General features: G+C 43.8%; 1 protein-coding gene across 4 annotated transcripts in view; it reads right to left on the minus strand.

Moving 5' to 3' along the window:
* The window catches only part of ATP2B2 (ATPase plasma membrane Ca2+ transporting 2), a 563774-nt gene that overhangs the window by 507746 nt on the left and 35572 nt on the right, over window positions 1-20456 (minus strand). Inside the window, exon 1 of one of the 4 annotated variants that reach the window (XM_039910393.1) lies at window positions 6709-6723. The exons of the other annotated variants lie outside the window; for them this stretch is intronic. The gene's annotated coding sequence lies outside the window, so the exon portion shown is untranslated. Of the gene's footprint in view, window positions 1-6708; window positions 6724-20456 lie in introns of those variants that run through there. 4 annotated transcript variants of the gene reach the window in all.

Here is a 20456-nt window from a genome sequence, read left to right on the forward strand (position 1 = left end):
GCATCAATAGCATCGATATAAATAAATGGAATTATAGATTCTCCGCAGTTTCAGAAGTCTGGCCGAGCTCCATCTTGGTGCATCCAGTGGAGGGTGCTATTCCGGGTTCTGTGGAAATTTAGGACAGTCCTCCTATATCCAGGCAGGGGGAATAAGCCAACGAAGGGGCAGCAGCATTAAGCCTTGAGCCTTAGGAAACTAAGTGAGTTGTCCAAGGTCACACAACAAGTAATGAACAGAAACGGGATTAGGACTCGGGTCCTCTGACTCCCACACCTGTGCTCGTTCCACTAAGTCATCCACTAAGACATGCTGATTCTTATATATGTTGGTACTTGTTAAGCACTTACTATGTGCAGACCACTGTTCTAAGCACTGGGGTAGATACAGGGTAATCAGGTTGTCCCACGTGAGGCTCACAGTCTTCATCCCCATTTTACAGATGAGGTCACTGAGGCACAGCGAAGTTAAGTGACTTGCCCACAGTCACACAGCTGACAAGTGGCAGAGCTGGCATTCAAACCCATGACCTCTGACTCCCGAACCCGTGCTCTTTCCACTGAGCCACGCTGTTTCTCCAAGTGCATAAATCAATGCTGTGTGCCTCTGAGCAAGTCATTTCACTTCTCTGGGCCTGTTTCCTCAAGTGTGAAATGGGGACTCAATCCCAATAGATTGTGAACTGCAAGAAGGAACAAAGAGAACAAAGTAGAGGCACAGCTGCCACCCTCACTCCAGTATCTAGGAACTAAAAAGGCACCATCTCTACCCTCTGCTCTTCAGGTACAGCATACATAGAGTATTTTTAGAATACTCTATGACCAGAACCCAAAATTTGGATCTTCTCCCCTAATCCTAGAGTAATAATTGTAGTATTTGTAAATAATTATGGCACTTCTTGACCGTTTACTATGCGTCAAGCACTGTACTAAACGTTGGGGTAGATACAAGAATATCAGATGCTACACGGAGCTCACAGTCTAAGCTTCAGAAGAGGGAGGGTGGATGTCCATGATGGATCCTTGAGGAAATCGGAGTAGAAGATGCCATGAACCACCAACCCTCACCTTCACGCATCTTTTCAACCAAAAGGATGGACAGGCACTTCATTCCAACTATGGGTTATTAATAATAATAATAATAATGTTGGTATTTGTTAAGCATTTATTATGTGCAGAGCACTGTTCTAAGCGCTGGGGTAGATACAGGGTAATCAGGTTGCCCCATGTGAGGCTCACAGTTAATCCCCATTTTACAGATGAGGTAACTGAGGCACAGAGAAGTTAAGTGACTTGCTCACAGTCACACAGCTGACAAGTGGCAGAGCTGGGATTCGAACCCATGACCTCTGGCTCCCAAGCCCGGGCTCTTTCCACTGAGCCACGCTGCTTCTCAGCATTTACAGAAACCCCACTCAGAGAATCCACTAAACACCACCATGCTGGATCTCTGACAGCCAAACTGGATAGGAAAGCAACAATTGTGAGAGATTTCAACAAAGCAGGTGGCTCCAATCATTACTAATGGGCAATCTTTGGGTGTCACTCAAATCTCTGAAATTTAACTGAATCAAATAAGAGCTCCAGGTCTGTGGACAGTACTAACAAAATAATAAGAATGCAGAGACCCTGGATTCTACCATCCCCAAGCCCAGGTTAAAATAAAAACTAAGAGGAGCAGAGAGGCTCTTCCAAATCTCTCAAAATCCCCTGACTTTAGAATTTTCTCTTCTAAAAGGAGATGTGCATGAAAGGCAGGTTGACCAAGGAAGGGTCATTTACCTGAGCAAGGGAAATGAGAGTAAAAGCACTTTAGCATTTTAGTCTACAAAAAAATCCTCCATTACATCTCCTTTCCAAAACAGGAGGCACCTCAACTGAGCATCCAACCTGGAGGGTTACTAATGGCTTGTGATAATGAAGTGCTACATCATTTTCATTTGAAGGACAAATTGCTTTTTCACTACACTGTCCATTAAGAGCATCATTTATTATTAATAATAACAATATGGTATTTGTTAAGTGCTTACTAGGTGCCAGGCACTGTACTAAGCACTGGGGTGGATACAGGCAAAAGGGGTTGGACACAGTCCCTGTCGCAAATGGGGCTCACACACTTGATCTGCATTTTACAGATGAGGGAACTGAAGCCCAGAGAAGTTAAGTGACTTGCCCAAGGTCACACAGCAGATGAGTGGTAGAGCTGGGATTAGAACCCGTGACTTTCTGACTCCCTGGTCCATGCTCTATCCACTATGCCAGGCTTCATTCTGAGCACCCAAAACACTGTATTGCTAGACAATGTATTCCCTCTCTTCTGTCATGCTAAACTCGCCATTATACGGGTCTTAAACCAACCCTCTCCACTCAACTGTTCCACACCTACAAAGGTGAACTCCATAAAGGGAGAAAAACGGACACCTCGACCCATGGCCTGCCACTGGACTGCCTGCTGAGTAGAAGCTTCTCAGGGGTCATCATGATGAAAAAGTTCCTCAGGAACAAAGATAGCTATAAACCACCCCTTTTTAGCTCCAAGAAGACAGGAGACAATACTAAAGGAGTCACCCCAAGCCAATTGTGCCAGTACTGTATCTCCCCAAGTGGGGAAAGGGAAGCTGCAGAGAGATAAGCCAGATAATCTGTTCAAGTGTTTTCTAGCCCAGGGATTCTGCTAACCTTGCTTCAAAACGCAGCTGAAAATCCCCACCACCATGAATTAGTCCTCTCTTGTTGGATCACAGAGCAAGAGGCTGCAGGTTCGAGAAGCAGCGTGGCCTAGTGCATACGGCAGAGGCCTGGGAGTCAGAAGGATCTGGGTTCTAATCCTGACTCTGCCACTTGTCTGTGACCTTGGGCAAGTCGCTTCACTTCTCCTTGCCTCAGTTACCTCATCTGTAAAATGAGGATTAAGACCATGAACCCCACGTGGGATAGGGGCTGTGTCCAATCTGATTATCTCATATAATGATAATAATAATGATGATGGTACTTATTAAGCGCTTACTATGTGTCAGGCACTGTACTAAGCACTGGGCACTGGACTAAGTGCTGGAATGTACCCCAGCACTTTGTGTAAAGTGCTTACTATGTGCCAAGCACTGTACAAATACCATAAAAGAAGTTGGGGGGTCAAATAGACCCAGGCTTCCTATCTTGGAGCCACTCGCTCCTTCTCCTCTATAGATTGTACCCTCCCCCAAATCATCCTCACCACTGATAACATGGCACTTTGGAAAAGTTAGTGTGTTTTGATGTCTCTGAGCAATGAGATTCAGAAGGTCTCAGCCAAATGCAACCATCTGAGTATCAGCTATTGGGCAAGTGATTTGTAATACTTGAGAACAAAAGGAGCCGCGCTACATTTTCTTCCAGTTTAACTACCGGTTTTGAAGGAGGAAACAGATTACGTTTTGTGACCCATCAGCCTTTTGGAAGTAGAGTTGTATATCTTAGCTAAGAATACAGCCTAGTAACGGTAAGATGTTTCCAAAGCACCAACTTCATTTGTACTTTTAAATATTTCTCAGTATGAAAAGCTCAATAGAAAACAAAAGAAGCAGAGTATCCTTAGAGTCCCAGCACAGTTTCGTTTTTCTGACACTTCTCTACACCGACTCAAATTGCCTTCACTGCACCTTCTCCTCTCCTGGGAAGTTGCTGTAGCAAATGAATAACCCTTCACCCCATCATGGGGGAAAAGTGGGGAAGAATCATCTTCCCTTTGCCCCAGGCTGGGAAACCAAGTGCCTGTTAGAAAGTGTGGGTCTCCAAGGAGCTAGCCAACTGCCAACAGAGCCAGCTGCTGTTTTGGCATTTCAGAAATTACTATGCAATTTGAATACCAAGCTGAACATTATTTCAAGTGAATACATTTGAAGTCAAAGTTGTTACACAAATTTTGGAACAAAAAAAGAACTTTAAACGCCAACTCTTTTCAAAGTCATCCTACACCATCAATAACACTTCATTTCACAAATTGCTTTGGTAAAAAAAAAAAAAAAAGAGAGAGCCACTCTTCGTTTTACAGTTGAAAGATTTTCAACTCGGTAACCCACAACCCTCATCTACAGACTGGCATGATAGTTCAGAATTCTACATTAGGGAAAAGAAAAGTCCACATATAATTTCCCTTGGCCAGTGAACTGAAATAACAAAGAAAAACCCAGCCAGTACTTTTAAATGGAGTTTTGGTTGCTTGCAATCAAATGAAAAATATTTTATCCCCATTTGATATAATTATCACAGAACTAAGAGACACTTCACAGGTTTACACTATGTTGATTGCAAAAATTATTTACATAAAGGCTATAAACTCTATTGAACTTTTTCACTGATTCATCATGACAGACCACATTTGCATAAAGGCCAATCTCATAGAAAGGTGTACGGGAACTAAATAAATAGCCTCCAACTGTGGGATACAGATTTCATACCTCCAGGATCAAAACTGTTATACATTTTGTAATTTAATTTCATTCTGTCAACATTTGATGAGTGATGCTTCCCAAAGAAATTAAGTAAAAATTAGCTGATGGCTGCAAAACATTCATGGTATTTTAATATGTCTCCATCTGTCTCATCCTCTCCATGTTGCCTCATTATCCAATCTGTATTCTTCTGTCCTTCTGTTATGCTCTCTCCCCCTCTCCCTATCTTAGCAACTTTCTTCTCCTCTTAATGGCTCCATGTCCCTCTTCCTGTCTCTCAATCTCTCCTCCATATTTTTTCTCTTCCTGTCCCTCTTCTTCTCTCCCCCGCCCCCCAATTCTTTTTTCCTCTTAGCGTCAAGCAGAGGCATAACGATTCCATTCCTAGTATGGGCAGTGGCTAGCGAGTGGCAGGCAATCTGCTACAAGTCAAAACTCACCTGTGCTGGGCAGCAGCGGCACGGGAGAGAGTCGAGGGCAGAGACTCAAGTTTCTTGCGTGGAAGGAGGCGATGGTAAACCGCTTCCATAGTTTTACCAAGAAAACTCTATGGATACACTACCAGAACGATTGCAGATGGAGGAGGGGCGTTCCGGGAGAAATGTGTCCATGGTGTCGCTATGGGTCGGACACGACTCGACAGCATAAGACAACAACAGTTTTTCTTTGGCCCATCTCCCCACCCTCCCCCAAAAAACTATTTTTCTCTTCTTATACCTGTGGCTCTCACCCCTTCTTTTTTTTGTCCAATCATCACTCTCCCTCTCGCCCTATCTCCTCTTACTTTTTCCCTTCTTCCCTTAATCCTTATCCCACCTCTCATCTTCCCTATGCTCCCGTCTATGGTAACCACAAAAAGCTGACCTGTGGCCTCAGGCGGAATGGCGGCAGGGCTCAATGAAGCAAGACCAGGAAGAGAGGAGAGGGGCGGTAAGGATAGAAGACAAAGAGGAAAAAGAAGAGGGGAGAGCTGTGAAACTCACCCACCACCACCACCATCGTCATCGTCACCACCTCTGCAGCTTCTTCCCAGTAACCCCCCAACAGTGGCACAGCACAAATAGGGACAATTTAGCTAGAGCTACCCAGGTCATCGTTCCTCCCCCTCCCGCCGACTGGGTGGCAGGGCTGATGGTCGTAGCTAAATTAGCCCGTGCTGGACTGTACCGCCACTTGAGCCTCAAGGCAGAAGTGGTGGTGGAAGCGAGTGTCATCAGTGGCATGGTCCAAGACAAGCCAATTCTCTTCCACCCAGAAACAAGCATCAGCAACGGCAGCAACAGCCACCAAAGCTGAATTGGCCCTTACTGGTGCCATGCATGAATGGGAGTTTCTGGTAGAGCTGGAAACACATAGTTCTGGCCACATAGGAAACTCCCCATTTAGGCACCACTCCAGTAACAGTCAAAACAGCTGACACCGATAGGGCAGCAGGGGTTACCTTCTCCCCCCTTCCTTCCTACCGCCATACGGCCACCATCGCTGCCAGCTTGAGGACCCCTCTCTCCACTCTACCTAAAAGCAGGACTCTAAGGAGTCCCTCTGAGGGACAGAGCCCACAAAAGTGTAACCGCCTAAAGTAAGACATTTGATCACTGTATCCTAAGCCTCCCTTCTCTGTCCACCTTGGTGCTCCCTCACTCCTTTTCTCCTTATTCTGACCTCTCTATACCTCTCCCCAAGGTTGGAAATGGGATCTAGGCATCCTCTAGATCTCTTGAAGCCCCATCTCCCAGGGAAGGGCAAACCTGAATCAATTCCACAAGAGATTAGGTCTGCATGAGCCCCCGGGGATGTCTGAATCCTATGCCTTACTCTGCGGCGCACTTGAAAAATCTTCCCCACCTTACCTACTGTCAAAAAATGGGGACCAGGTATCCCTTTACTCCTCTGTAGCCCAGTCTCTTGCAGGACGAGAGTTATATGTAGCTCACCTCCTTCACCGAGTTTAAGGCTGCAGCTGACATTCAGGACATTCAGATTCCATTTATGATCCTAGGAGCCCTTGAGGAGATTCCCTTGGAGCCCATCCAGGGATTGAGTAAAGGACCTAGAGGTCCCCTAACATCTCCCTCTCCGCCCGCCCCCTTCTTGGCAAGTCTGCTTTTGCTAGGCTATGTGCCCTGAATCCCTGCCAGACAATAGGCTTTTTAGCACGCCGTGGTTTAATATGCAATTTCAAGGAAATGAGCAAATAAACCCAACTTCATTTATTGCCTCCATCGACAATGCCATTGAAGCCACAGAAAACAAGGGGAGTCAAAACTCAGGAGACCTACCTCTTTGTGTAGAACTCGGCTGACCTGCTTTCTGGGAAGGGCCCTCTACCAAGCCCTGCCCATTTGGAATGATTGTAAGGAGGCACAGCTTTCTATTTGGATGGCTTCAGGTTTCCATATGTTTTCTTCTAGGATCTGAAGCAGCAATTTTAAAGGAATCAACCACCAGGGTGTTGGGGGGGTGGGGGGAGCTGGGTACAATTTTATTTAGAGAAAGCAAGGTCATGGGAACTCTGCCTCGGCAGCTGTTACTATGTAACTCTGGAGATGCTTAACCTTGGGGAAGTTGGAGAAGAGGGAAAAATCTTCAATTTGCAAAAGAACAGCTTAGAACAGATAGGAAGCACAAGGACAACGGGCCCAGTTTGGAGCTACCCCTATCCTCTTCAGTGAAGCAGCTCGGAAGAAACTGCACTGGAAGCTGGCAAAAAAACAAAACAAAACTATAAAGAAAATGGCTCTCTATACTACATGCAGACAATCCTAAGGAAAGAGAGGAAAAACACTAATCATCTCTGAGCTGGGAATTCTACCTTCTGTTTGTACCAATAATAATAATGGTACTTGTTAAGCGCTTACTATGTGCCAAGCACTGCTCTAAGCGCTGTGATAGATACAAGATAATCAGGTGGGAGAGAGCCCCTGTCCCACATGGGGCTCACAGTCTTAATCCCCATTTTACAGATGAGGGAACTGAAGCACGGATAAGTTAGGTGACTTGTCCAAGGTCACACAGCAGACATGTGGCAGAGCTGGGATTAGAACCCAGTTCCTTCTGACTCCCAGGTCCATGCTCTATCCACAAAGCCACAGATACCTCTGCATTTCCCATATTATCTATAGAGGAGTTCAACACCGGAAGGGATTATTCAGCAAGCAAATCTCCAGACTCACGACAGCATCCTTTTTACTGTCAACAGGATATACTCTGCATAACGGATAGGGGTCATAGTTTGTTTCTCTCTGGTGTGAATCCCTCTCCCATAAGTTGAACAACTGAAAGCAGCAGCATGAGGAAAGGAGAAAGTAAAAGTACTCTCATGGGCTCGTTCTCGTGTATTCTCTCTCTATTATATAAAAGCTTAAAATCTAATAGGCACAGTAAGGGAGGCCAAACCCTTATTCCCTAAACTAGAGCATTTCAGGCAAGTCCAGACATCCCAACTTCTGATTCAGCCACTCAAAAGGCAGATCTAAGCAAAAGAAAGGAGGTGCGATGTTCCCAAAAGGCAGATATTAATTCATCATTGTCCTCCCTCTCTTCCGTCCTACAAGCTTACCTCTCCCTGGGCACAGTGGGTAGGGGTAGAGTCCTAGGATAGGTGAGCAGAGTGAAGCCAGTGTTCCACCTGATCCTCCCAGTCTGGACATGGAGTACTGGGATGGGGGGGGCGAAAGGGGGGAGACCTGGGGGGGAGGAGGTGTTGAGAGACCCTGATGGAAATGAACGGCCAAACTTGAGAGCCTGTGGACCTTATTCCCCATAAGGCAAAGAAATAGGTAAAAGGTCCCCTCGTCCCCCACTCTCTCCCATGGCAGTTGGAATGGTCAAAGTCTGAGGTCACAGGAAGGGGCAGAGGAGAAAAAACTTGGCAGAAAATAATTAATAAGCCGCATTGGTCTCCCTGAGAGCCTCCTTAGCCTTCCTTTGTGGGGCAGAACCCGCAGTGGTCTTTAAAACTCTTCAGTATTTTTAATTCACTTTTAGAATCCCGTTCCTCTTCTCTTCACTATAGAATGCAGCTAAATCCACATCCTATATTAATCCCTCACATAAATTCATTTAAACACTTCCAAGTTATGCAAAGGCAAAAATCCTCTTAAAGAGTATATATATATTACCAGAGAAGGTGGGGGAATAAGCCTCTTAACTTGTGTCTAATAAACACACCCAAATTCTCCAACACTGCTGCGGGGAGGAAGACACAGTTGCGACTCATAAACCCCACTGGCATGCCAGGGTAGTCTGTAGTTTAATGGCAGGGTATTCCACAATTGACAGTGTACCTACCAGTACAGGGACTTGAAGGCCCCATCACCCCATCATCAAGTCTCAGGGGACACCCAGACCAACAGACAGCAGACTGCCAGCCGGCATAGAATAAGATAGAATTTATAATAAATTGATAAATAAATCGATTTATATTAATGTCTGACTCCCCTCTCTGGACTGTAAGCTCGTTGTGGGCAGGGATCACGTCTGCCAACTCTGCTGCACTGTATTCTCCCAAGAGCTCAGTATTCATTCAGTCAGTCCTATTCACTGAGCACTTACCATGTGTAGAGCACCGTACCGTACTAAACGCTTGGGAAAGTCCAATGCAGTAATAAAGACAGACAATCTCTGCCCACAACGTACAGGGTTCTGCACATAGGAAATGCTCAATAAATAGCATTGATTGATTGGGGTCAGAGGCCCTGGGTTCTAATTTTGGCTCCATCACTTACTTGCTGTGTGACCTTGGGCAGATCACTTATCTGTGCCTCAGTTCCCTCATCTGCAAATGGGGATTTGATGACTGTTCCCCCTCTTACTTAGACTATGAGCCCCATGCGGAACCTGATTATCTTCTATCTACCCCAGCACTTAGTACAGTGTTTGGTACGTAGTAAGCATTCAATACATACCACAGTTATTAGCATCATCATCATTATTATTAGTCTCCTGTAGAAGGTAAACTTCTTGTGGGCAGGGGACGTGTCTACCAATTCTACTGCACTGTATTTGTCCAAGTGCTTAGTAAAGTGCTCTTCCCACAGGATGCACTCAAATACTATTGACTGATTGATTATAAACAGCATTAATCGAGAAGTGAAACTTAAAGATACACCCCATGAGAGATCAAAAACAGGCAACTACACTGGGCAAAAACACCGTTATACCCCATATATCTTGGAGAGGAGAACAGGAAAGGAGGGAAGGAGAAGGAGCGCAATTCCCAACATGGCTAGAGCCAGAGTTCTCTGTTCAGTTTAATCAGAAAGCCACCCTGAACATGTCCAAAGAAACCTAGGTAAAATGCTGGCCAAAGACCTACCCACCCAACACACACCAGAACTAGAAAGATTCCACTTCTAGCACAGGCTGCGAAAGCCTACAAAACGGCATTTATATTCCCTGTTTGTCTTGTCAATTTAAGATTCTATGCTCCCTCAGGGCAGGGAGCATATCTTCTCTACAGCGCTTTTGTGGGCACTTAAGAAATGTAAATTGAATGAATGATTGAGAAGAGTGGTGAAAGAAATGAATGGAACTGACTAAAAATCTGGGCTGTACTCAGCTGTAGCCCTTCAGTTCAGGACTTGGTGTCAGATTTTGCTTTTGAATCCCATTACAGATAATGGGATTAGTGCTAAAAGATTAAGTCCTTTTAAACTGAAGGTCGGTCCCGTAAACGCTGAAACCAGCCAACAACGGATTCTGACCCCAAAACGTTAACTTATTTCAAATGAATTCTAAATATGATTGCAGTTGAGTAGGAAAACCCACTCAATGCTAAGTTGCCTTTGTCCATAATTTTTTGGAACTCTACTGACCGCAAACAACAAATAAAGCAATATTCGAAACTGCTGAAAAAGGTGATTGTAAATTCTAATTATGCCCGCTTTACATAGCGGTATCCAATCCCAGGCGTAAACCCAGAAAGAGAAGCAGCACTTTTGCCTTGTTAGCCACTGTCTGGCCACAGTGGTTTCAGGAAGGTAACCAAGCCTTAAGGCAATCGATGGTGCACATCTCTGCAGAGGATTCACGTGATGTGAAAGCTCTCCACGTAAGTGAATTTATTTATACCATCAAGCCCATACTTAGTCTTCTTAAAAGGTTAAACATCACGGTTTTACACTCCAAGACATGAAGCCTCTCAATTCCAGTCACCACTGTTACTGCATGCCATTAGAAAAGCACACACAGAGCCCGAGGTAGCGGCGCTTTAGGATTTAAAAAACACAGAACACTATTAAGAAGGTGCCAAAAGGATTTAAATAACTTGCCCTTACTTTCCTTATTTCCATTTCTTTTAGAGAAGTTTTAATAAGAGCTGTCCTTTGTTCTAAACAAACTGTTGATTGTTAAAGCAGAAAATCATCTTGGAATGGCGAAGAAATGGTACTCTCAGGTCCAGAGAAAACCTTAAGCAAACTGTTGAAATTGAAGACGACAGTCCCGCGTGAGGGGGAAGAAAGTCAAACGGTAATGGAGTAGGAATCATCACAAACACGTTACACACACCACATATTCAGTATTTTTATTTCAACACTCCCCACCCTATTCGTGAGCTACTCTGCGAGTGGAAGCAGAGAGAAAAGAGCCAGATCGCACTTGCGACTTACCGGGGCCACCTGTCTCATGCAAGGGCTGGTTGGGGAGGTTTGCCTCGGGACCCACCCGCTTGCTTTCGTCCTTGGTTGAAGATGAGCCTTCTCTGCATTGCCCTCCTCTCCCCCCTGGTGGACAGCTGCAAGAGGAGCCTTCAGAGAGCTGCATTCATTCAGTAGTAGTCAATAGTATTTATTGAGCGCTTACTACGAGCAGAGCACTGTACTGAGCCCTTGGAATGTACAATTCGGCATCAGGCCCAGGCCCAGAGACAGGTGCACAGAGCGAGAAGAGCCCAGCAAAAGGAAAACCTTCTCATCATACTTCTGTTCCTGAGCCTGGCTCAGAGGGAAACGGGGTGGAGAAGAGGGTCGGAGGGGGAATCCTGCCGAAGGACAGCTGTAGCGACCCTCTCCTCTTGCAGCTACTACACACGCACAGATAGATAGCCATTTACTGAAGACTCCCGAGGGCCGCAACAGTTGACCTGTAAATAGTAAGGATGGTATCTGTTAAGCGCTTACTGTGTGCCAAGCGCTGGTCTAAATTCAATCGTATTGAGCTCTTACTATGTGCAGAGCACTGTATTAAGCGCTTGGAAATGAGTGGAGTGGGTGAGGCATGATGGAGGGTTAGTGAATTCTGACACGGTAAGCAACTTGGGTCCCGGAGAATCCCAGAGTTGGAGAGGTCCACAAGAAATCATCTGGCCCAGTCCCTTGCCTCCAGGAAGGAGAATGATTGAGCCACCCATGACAGATGGGTGACTTCTGTCCTTAAATATCACCAAGCATGGAGATGCCAAAATTTCCCTCAAGAGCTTGCTATTATACTGGAAATGGGTCAGATACCAAGCTCTTGCTTATGTCCAATCCAAACTTCTCCTGTGTTAAGATCACTTCCAGAATACCCGGTCAGGATCCTTATCATAAAAAACCCTCACAGAATGGAAGACAATCATTATATGATCACTCATTTTTTTTTTCTTTAGTCTAAATGACCCTCTCCTCCCCACCGCCCCTACCCATTCATTTATCCTTTCCTCATAGAATTTATTTCCCATCCCTATAGTCATTCTGGTCATACTTCTCTGGACCTTCTCCAGTTTCTCTACATTGTGTCTGAAGCAAATTTACCAAAATGGGACTTGAAACTCTAAGAGGGGTTTTACTGGACAACAGTTCAGTGAAAAGGATTACTTCCCAACTCTTGAATACTGTAGTCTTTCTGAAACATTGCAGGACTGTGTTAACTGTTTTAAATAAGTATATCCCATTGCTGAATCATACTGACCTTCTGCTATGTTTTGACACCCAGGTCAACCTTCTGCTGCCCTTGTGCCTCTGATGGCCTTTCCCTAACTTAATAATAATAATAATAATTCATTCATTCAAATGTATTTATTGAGCGCTTACTGTATGCAGAGCACTGTACTAAGTGCTTGACATGGTATTTGTTAAGCGCTTACTATGTGCCAGGCACTGGTCTAAGTGCTGGGGTAATCAGGTTGAACACAGTCCCTGCCCACATAGGGCTCGCAGTCTTAATACCCATTTTACAGATGAGGAAACAGAGGCACAGTCACTAAAGTGACTTGCCCAAGGTCACACAGCAGACAAGTGGCAAAGCTGGGATAAGAATCCAGGTCCTTCTAACTTGAATTTGTGGTGTTTGTTTTGTCCCCATATTCATCGCCTTGCCATTGTCACTCTTGAATTACATCCTGTTTGATAAGGCCATTTATTCCAATTTGTCACTTTGAATTATATGCCTGTCTTTCAAAGTGTTAATAACCTTAGTCAATTTAGTCCCATCAACCAATTTAATGAGCATGCTGTCGAGTCTTTTGGCCAAGTCACCAATAATGATATCGACTAGAACCAGTCCCAGAACTAATCCCTGTGGAATACTACTGGTTACATTACCCAAGATGACCCAGAGCCATAAATATGGTGAGAGTATACATAGATAGATATTTGTGTGTGTGTGTGTGTGTGTACACACGCACATGTTTATGTATGTATATGCTCTCCTAAGTGATTGTCAATTTCTTGCTTGATAATTTGTTCTAATATCCTTTTGGGTATTAGTGTTAAGATAGTCAGTCTTTAATTATTAGTGTCTTTCTTCCCTTTTTGTAGATGCATGCGGTATTTCTCCATGAGTTCTCAAAAATATTAATGGCACTGCAGTAATATTTTCAATTTCTTATGTACAACCTAGGACACATTTCATAAAACTTTTGCCAACATTCCATTCTAAGCAGAATTTGCTGTAGTCAGTGTTCACTTTTCAACCTTTTTTTTATAGATGGAAATGTAAAAATTAGCAATTTAGCCCTAATTTTGATTTTTTTTCCCATTTGCTCTTCTGGTCCTTGAGAGTTCTTGTTTTAGCCATCTTAGCTTCAGACAGAAGAGAGTTGCCAACCACAAACACCTTCCATCGTCATTCGTCTGACACCTAGTGTCCTAGTTTCCCTCCCGTCTTCTCTTATTCTTGAGCGGCCAGGACCCCAAACTGGTTCCTGAACTCTATCACCAAAGGTCCCTCCTCCTGTCAATTCTTCTCGTGGACTTGTGGACTCCCGTCTCTTCCCACTCCAGTGCACACTTCACTCTGCTGCCCAGATCATTTTTCTATAAAAACATACAGGACGTGTCACCCTGTCACTAAAAAAACTCCAGCGGTTGCCCATCCACCTTCGTGTCCAAAAAAAAAAAAAACAACAAAGCTCCTCACCATTGGCTTTAAAGCACTTCACCACCTTGCCCACTCCTACCTCACCTCGCTTCTCTCCTTCTACAACCCAGCCCGTACTCTTCGCTCCTCTAGTGCTAACCTTCTCATTGCGCCTCGATCTCACCTGTCTCACCGCTGACCCCTCGCCTACGTCCTGCCTCTGGCCTGGAACATCCTCCCTCCTCAAATCCGACAATGACTCTCCCCCATTTCAAAGCCTTTTTGAAGGCCTATCTCCTCCAAGAGGCCTTCCCAGACTAAGCCCCACTTTTCCTCATTTCCCATTCCCTTCTGCATCACCCTTACTCCCTTTGCTCTCTCTCCCCCCACCCCCCAGGCCCACAGGACTTATGTACATATCTGTAATTTCATTTATTCGTATCGATGTCTGTCTCCCCCATTCTAGAGTGTAAGCTCATTGTGGGCAGGGAATGTGACTGTTTATTGTTGTATTATACTCTCCCAAGTGCTTAGTAAAGTGCTCTCCACACAGTAAGTGCTCAATAAATATGGCTGAATTGATGACTTTTGAGGTCTCGCAGTGTATCCAGGCTATATTCCAAGGTCAATTGGTATGCCCCATTACACAACACTTCATTCTTCATTGTCTTTTGGGGAGTTCGTGACTATCACTGCATGAGAAAAATCATGTCAATATTATCAGGAGCAGTAAAAAGAACATCTTTGGGTATTTGGGGGTTTTGTATCACTAATAGTTTATAGAAAATACAACTCTCCTTTGCTAGGTAGTGATGGTGAAAGTAATCATGATGTCACTTCCTGTCAAGAACGAAAGACAAGACTTCATGACCAAGAATTTGCATGGAGAAACTGATTACAGTGCTGGTGGTTTGCACAGCACAACTCACATTCTCTCATCCTTGCCAATTATGTTTCCACAGAGGCACTTACTGAATGAGTAGGCTGGCAGGAGTACAGTAAATTGGATATTTCATACATTTAAGGACAAAGATTGTGTCCAACCGATTATCTTGTTATGTATTCCAGGGCTTAGTACAGTGCCAGGCACATAGGAAGCGCTTAACAAATACCACAATTATTAAAGTCACTTCAGCCTACTACCGATACTGTACCATAAACCCAGAAGTTGCTGCACTCATCGCCTCCCATGTTTGCCAGCTATTTTTCAAGACCTGGGGCTGACCACCTCTCGAGCTGCACTAGGTGTTTCTTTGGTCAAAAACCTTCACCGCGTATGGCAAGGCCCCAAGGTACATCAGCTATAGACAAGCCTCTTTCATTCAACCTTTCTTATAATCAGTAAAAGTATGTTTCCTGGGAATTTCCAGACACGCCTTTATTAAAGAAATATTTAGTTTGTATTTCCATACCATGCCAAAAATACTAAATGTTTGCTCTTTGGGAACTCAACAAAATAGTTCCTCAGACTAGTGAGGCCTCCGGAGTTCATTCTGTTGATCTTCTTGACCACAGATATGACTGCATCTCATCCAGCAAGTAGACTGTGAGTCCCCGGATTGTGTCCAATCCGATTATTCTGTATCTACACCAGTGCTTCTCACAGTTCTTGGCACATAGTAAGCGCTTTTAAATGCCACAGCTATTTAGTGCTCTGTTACAGAATAAGCCCTCAATAAATACCATAAATATCCAGCAGAAACAAGTAAGAGTATTCATTCAATAGTATTTATTGAGCGCTTACTATGTGCACAGCACGGTACTATGTGCTTGGAATGTACAAATTGGTAACAGATAGAGACAGTCCCTGCCCTTTGACAGGCTTACAGTCTCTGCTACTTGGTTCTTAAAAGGTTCAGCAGTCTCCCTTGATTTCCTGGGCCCCCATTACTTAATCCTTTGAAGGCACACAGCAGTAGCAAGCTTCCAGAAAGAGCGACCAGGAAAATTCCTAGGTGCGGCTGCAGACAACACCCTGAACTCAGCCAGCCGAGGACAGAGAGAAGAGTGTGGATGGAACCCTGCAACTTCTACCACCAAGTGGTTCCCAAATTAATCAAGAATAGGGAAGTCCAAGGGCCTGAAATCTGCAATACTTCGAGGTGACTTTGAGCCAACAAAGAGAGCATCAAACTCTGGCCCCTTAAGGCCAGTTCAAGTCAAGACCAACCCTGGGGATGTGGACTCAGACCAGGGTGGACCCAGAGGATTTCTTAGCCACTTTGCTACCCAGCAGCCCCAGCGGTTCTCTGAGCTCAGATCTGGCTCAATGCCAGTCTTAAGGACAGTGGGAAAACCAGATTGGTTTTGGAGCCTCTCGGAAATTTGTGTCAATGCTCAGAGAGCCAAGGGGTCTGTGTTTGTTATTTATACAAACTCATGCACTTTTCACTATTGTCTGTTCGGCAAGCTATGTCTACGATCTTCACCATTAGACTGTAAGGTCCTTGAGGGTAGGAATTACGCCTTTCATTTTATTTGTGTGTACACCAGGTACCTAGCATTCTGTGCACGGTAGATGCTCAATAGATTCTATTGCTAGTGATTGATGGGTACCAGTCCTATACTTAAAGATCTCCCAAAATTCAGAGTCCACAAAACCTCCCTCGATAGTCCAATGGAATCCCGAAAGAAGCCAAACAACAGTATTACCTTCTTTTAAGTCCAACAAAAATTTACCCTAATTTAATTCAAGTCCTCTTCTTTCTGTCACTGGTCACCATCCTCATCACAAAAATAATTGTATCTTGAAGACTATTATTAAGTCAGTCCCTAGCCTTTTCTTCTCCAACTTAAACAAAGATTCTTTTCTCCTTTCCTCATTTTCCAAGACCTACTTTCCATTCCTTTAATCATTTTGGTTATCTTTCTCTGTTCCCTCTCTATTTTCTCTGTGTCACTTTAAAAAATGAAGTCACCAAATTGGACACAAGATTCAATAAAGATCTGTGTCTTCTACCTCTATTGAACTCTCCCAAGCACTTAGTACAATGCTCTGCACACAGTAGGCACTCAATAATTATTGATTGATTGATAGTCAAACAAACGCTAGGTCTCTGGGTCTTGTGACCTAATTCAAACTCTTAAAGCCACTTCAGATTCTTCTTATCTCAACATCCAGACCCTTGCAACCATTCATCCTCAGCCATACACTCACTGTCATTTAGACTCGGAATCACGGGAAATATCTAACACACAAGTGAAAAGTCACCAACACATCACTGCACTAAAATGAGGAAGTCATTCAAAACAGGAAATTATTTCACATATTAACTGGTTTTCTCACCATCCCACCTGTGAACCCTCTGTTAGGTAGTGGATCACCTGTATGCAGATACCTGCACCCTCGAGGCTCTCCCCCAAGAAGAAATGCAAATAATTGCAGATTGCTTCACCAAATCAGCCTGGTGCGATGGGATAGCAATAAATCTAAAGAAAAATGAGATGATGCATCAGTCTGCACCAAGGAAACCATACACACAACACAAAATTCATATTGGTAACACAGAGTTAAAAGTTGTGATGGAATTCTGCTACCTGGGTATCACACTGACCAACGTCACAATGGTAGACAATGAGAAAGAAAACTGCAACAAGAAGGCTATCACATCTTTTGGGAGATTGTCAAACCAAGTGTGGTGACAGTGTGATATTAGGCTCCAGGCCAAACTAAAGGTCTACGGAACTATAGTGTTGTCCAACCTTCTCTATAGCTGTTAGACCACATGCAGGTGCCACATCTGGCTCCTTGACGAGTTCCATCAGGATTCCTTATGGGCCATATTCACTCTCAAATGACAAGACAGGATCACAAACAATGAAGTTCTGGAACAGTCAGTCTAACATCAAAGTCATTCTCACCTCAACGCAGTTCTGCTCGGTGGGAGGTGAGGAGAATGAGCAACAGCAGGATACCCAAATAGCTGCTCTATGGAGAGCTGGAATTGGGAAACCGAAATCAAGGAGAACAGAGGAAGTGTTTTAAGGGCACGGTTAAACACAGCCTCAGACAATGCTGCATCTGAAAAGTGGGAGTCAATTGCTGAGGAGAGACCTGTATGACGCACTACCATCAAGAAGAGAGTGGCTCTCTTTACACAAAAGCTTTGTAAGGAATGAGAGACAAGGAGGCAAAAGAGAAAATAGTGACAGGGCTGCTAATGCTAAATATAATGACACAAGGGACAGTCTTTTTGTCTGCACAATGTAGCTGAAACTGTGGAGCCCACATTGAACTTTTTAGCCTCACATGCACTCATAGATGAACTTCACTGTCAATGGATCTTCTTCAGATAGAAAGAACAGCCTGCATATGGACAGCTGGCCAGCAGCAAGGAAACTGGGGAGGATGGGGGTGGGGGAGAGGTAAGGAGAAGGAGAGAGAGGTTTTAGAGGCTGCCCTTCTGCTTCTGCCAATATTTTCTGCCAGTACGCTCTCTCTCTCTTTGTCTCTCTCTCCCCCCAACTTCCTTGCTGCTGCCAGGGAGGGGAAAAGAAGGAAGGGGTGAAGAAGAATGGAAAGGAGATAGACACCGTGAATAAGATTCAAACAGTCAGAGGGCAAGAAAATGTGTATTAATAACCCAGGCCCTAGAAAAAATGTTGGAAAATAAAAACTCACTATTTCACTTATGATGAGGTAATTCAGAAACAAACATGAACAATGAAATAATAATGTTCTTTAATTGCCTTTTCAGGGTAGAATGAATATAACACTGCCACGTAACACCATAACAAGCCAAACAGTACTGCAATTTGAAATCAAATGTCAAAGGTTCATCTTCACAGTCCAGACAATGTAGTCAAAATCCTGACAACGGTTCTCCTGCACCTGCTGGGTTATGGTGCATCGGCACAGCATTGGTTCTATGCTGTAGTAACTTTGGCCATAAGTGGGTCTTGCATGTAGAAAACCTTTGCTCGTACTTCACAATGCGTTATACTCCTGACCACCTACTCATGTGTTGCACTCTATGCCCTGATGGAGCACGAGTGGCAAAGCAGAGAGAATGAAAGTGATGTCATGCAAGCTACATTATTATTATTATCAATTCCTTCATACAAGTTCTTGGCCCTGAAGTCTCATCCATCACTCTCAAGAGGAGATCCCCTTACTATTACCTTTCAGAATGGCTGTGGAAGGTTCAGCTCCAGACTAAATTTTTTTAAAAAGTGTATATTATAATCTCAAGAAATAATCAATGTCAACAAAAACAAATCATCAGCAGTCAATAATTGGCCAGAATACAGTTAGTCCTATCACACAAAATAATAATACTCAAAATCATATTCACTGAGGTATTTATTAAGCATTTAGTACATGTCAAGGACTGTATTAAGTGCTGGGGTAGAAACAAAATAATCAGGTTCATTCTGTGACTGATATAGCCTGATAAAAGTATTACCAATGGCTTTACCCTCTAGACTGTAAGCTCCTTGTGGACAAGGAACATGTCTACCAACTCCATTATACTGAACTCTTCCAAGTGCCTGGTACAGTGCTCTGCACAGAGTAAGCACTCAAATACAATTGATTGATTGACTCCTTCAACCTGAATCTAATCTGGGTATAACATGATCCACAAATCAGTGGAAGCAGATTCTATGTAGCAAGGTATGGTTGTGTGCATACATGTGTATTAGATGTGTATTACATGTGTGAGAAGCAGTGTGGCTCAGTGGAAAGAGCCCGGGCTTTGGAGTCAGAGATCATGGGTTCGAATCCCTGCTCTGCCACTTGTCAGCTGTGTGACTTTGGGCAAGTCACTTCACTTCTCTGGGCCTCAGTTACCTCATCTGTAAAATGGGGATTAAGACTGTGAGCCCCACGTGGGACAACCTGATTCCCTTGTGTCTACCCCAGCGCTTAGAACAGTGCTCTGCACATAGTAAGCGCTTAACAAATACCAACATTATTAGATCAAGGTGTGATACCGATAAACCTCTCAGCCTTAGCATATCAGCCTTTCCTTTTTGTTTTTGCACCATTAAAATAATATAGTAAAATAATGAGTGACAAGGGTGTGAAGCATTTTCCTTGTGGTGGCTATAAAAGTAATATACAAGAATTTGTATTGAAAAATGTCAGTCTGGTAGTACCTTTGAAACATCTGCCCCTTAACTCATGAATTTTCATTAAATCAATGGTTATGTCAGTGATTTTCCTATAACACAAGGTTCAAAAACACAACTACTGCATTATAACAAAATATCTGTACTCCTAGACCCAAATCACAGATGAATTGTGTTACTGGGGTTTTATAATTCTCAGAAAGATCAGTGTTCTATACCAATTTGTACAAAATCTGTAAAAAGGAACCTTTGGCAAAGACACTTCTAACTGATCATTTACCAAAAAAAAATCATGACTAAAGTACAAAAAATCCAAGTATTCAAACAATATTAGACCATATTGACTATCCATAAAAATAATCATCATTATTATAGCATTTCCTGAGCACTTACTATGAGTTAAGTGCTGGGATAGATACAAGGCTGATGGCAAAGGAACAGAGAATATGACATGAACAGGGCACAGAAGCACGGTGACAACACAAGAAAACAGGAGAAGGAGCAATTGGAAATTTGTGTCTCTCTTGGCACTGGACCTGCAAGCTGCCAGTATCTTTCTCTCTCTCTTTTCTTTCTTTCTTTCTCTCTCTCTCAAAGAGAAGTCTGAAGTCCCCTCCCCACTTCCAGCACCCAGGGGATCTGAGAACTTGTTTCTGGAGACAAACTGCCAGGACCT

This window comes from Ornithorhynchus anatinus, chromosome X1, assembly GCF_004115215.2.
Source record: "Ornithorhynchus anatinus isolate Pmale09 chromosome X1, mOrnAna1.pri.v4, whole genome shotgun sequence".
NCBI classification, from domain to species: domain Eukaryota; kingdom Metazoa; phylum Chordata; class Mammalia; order Monotremata; family Ornithorhynchidae; genus Ornithorhynchus; species Ornithorhynchus anatinus.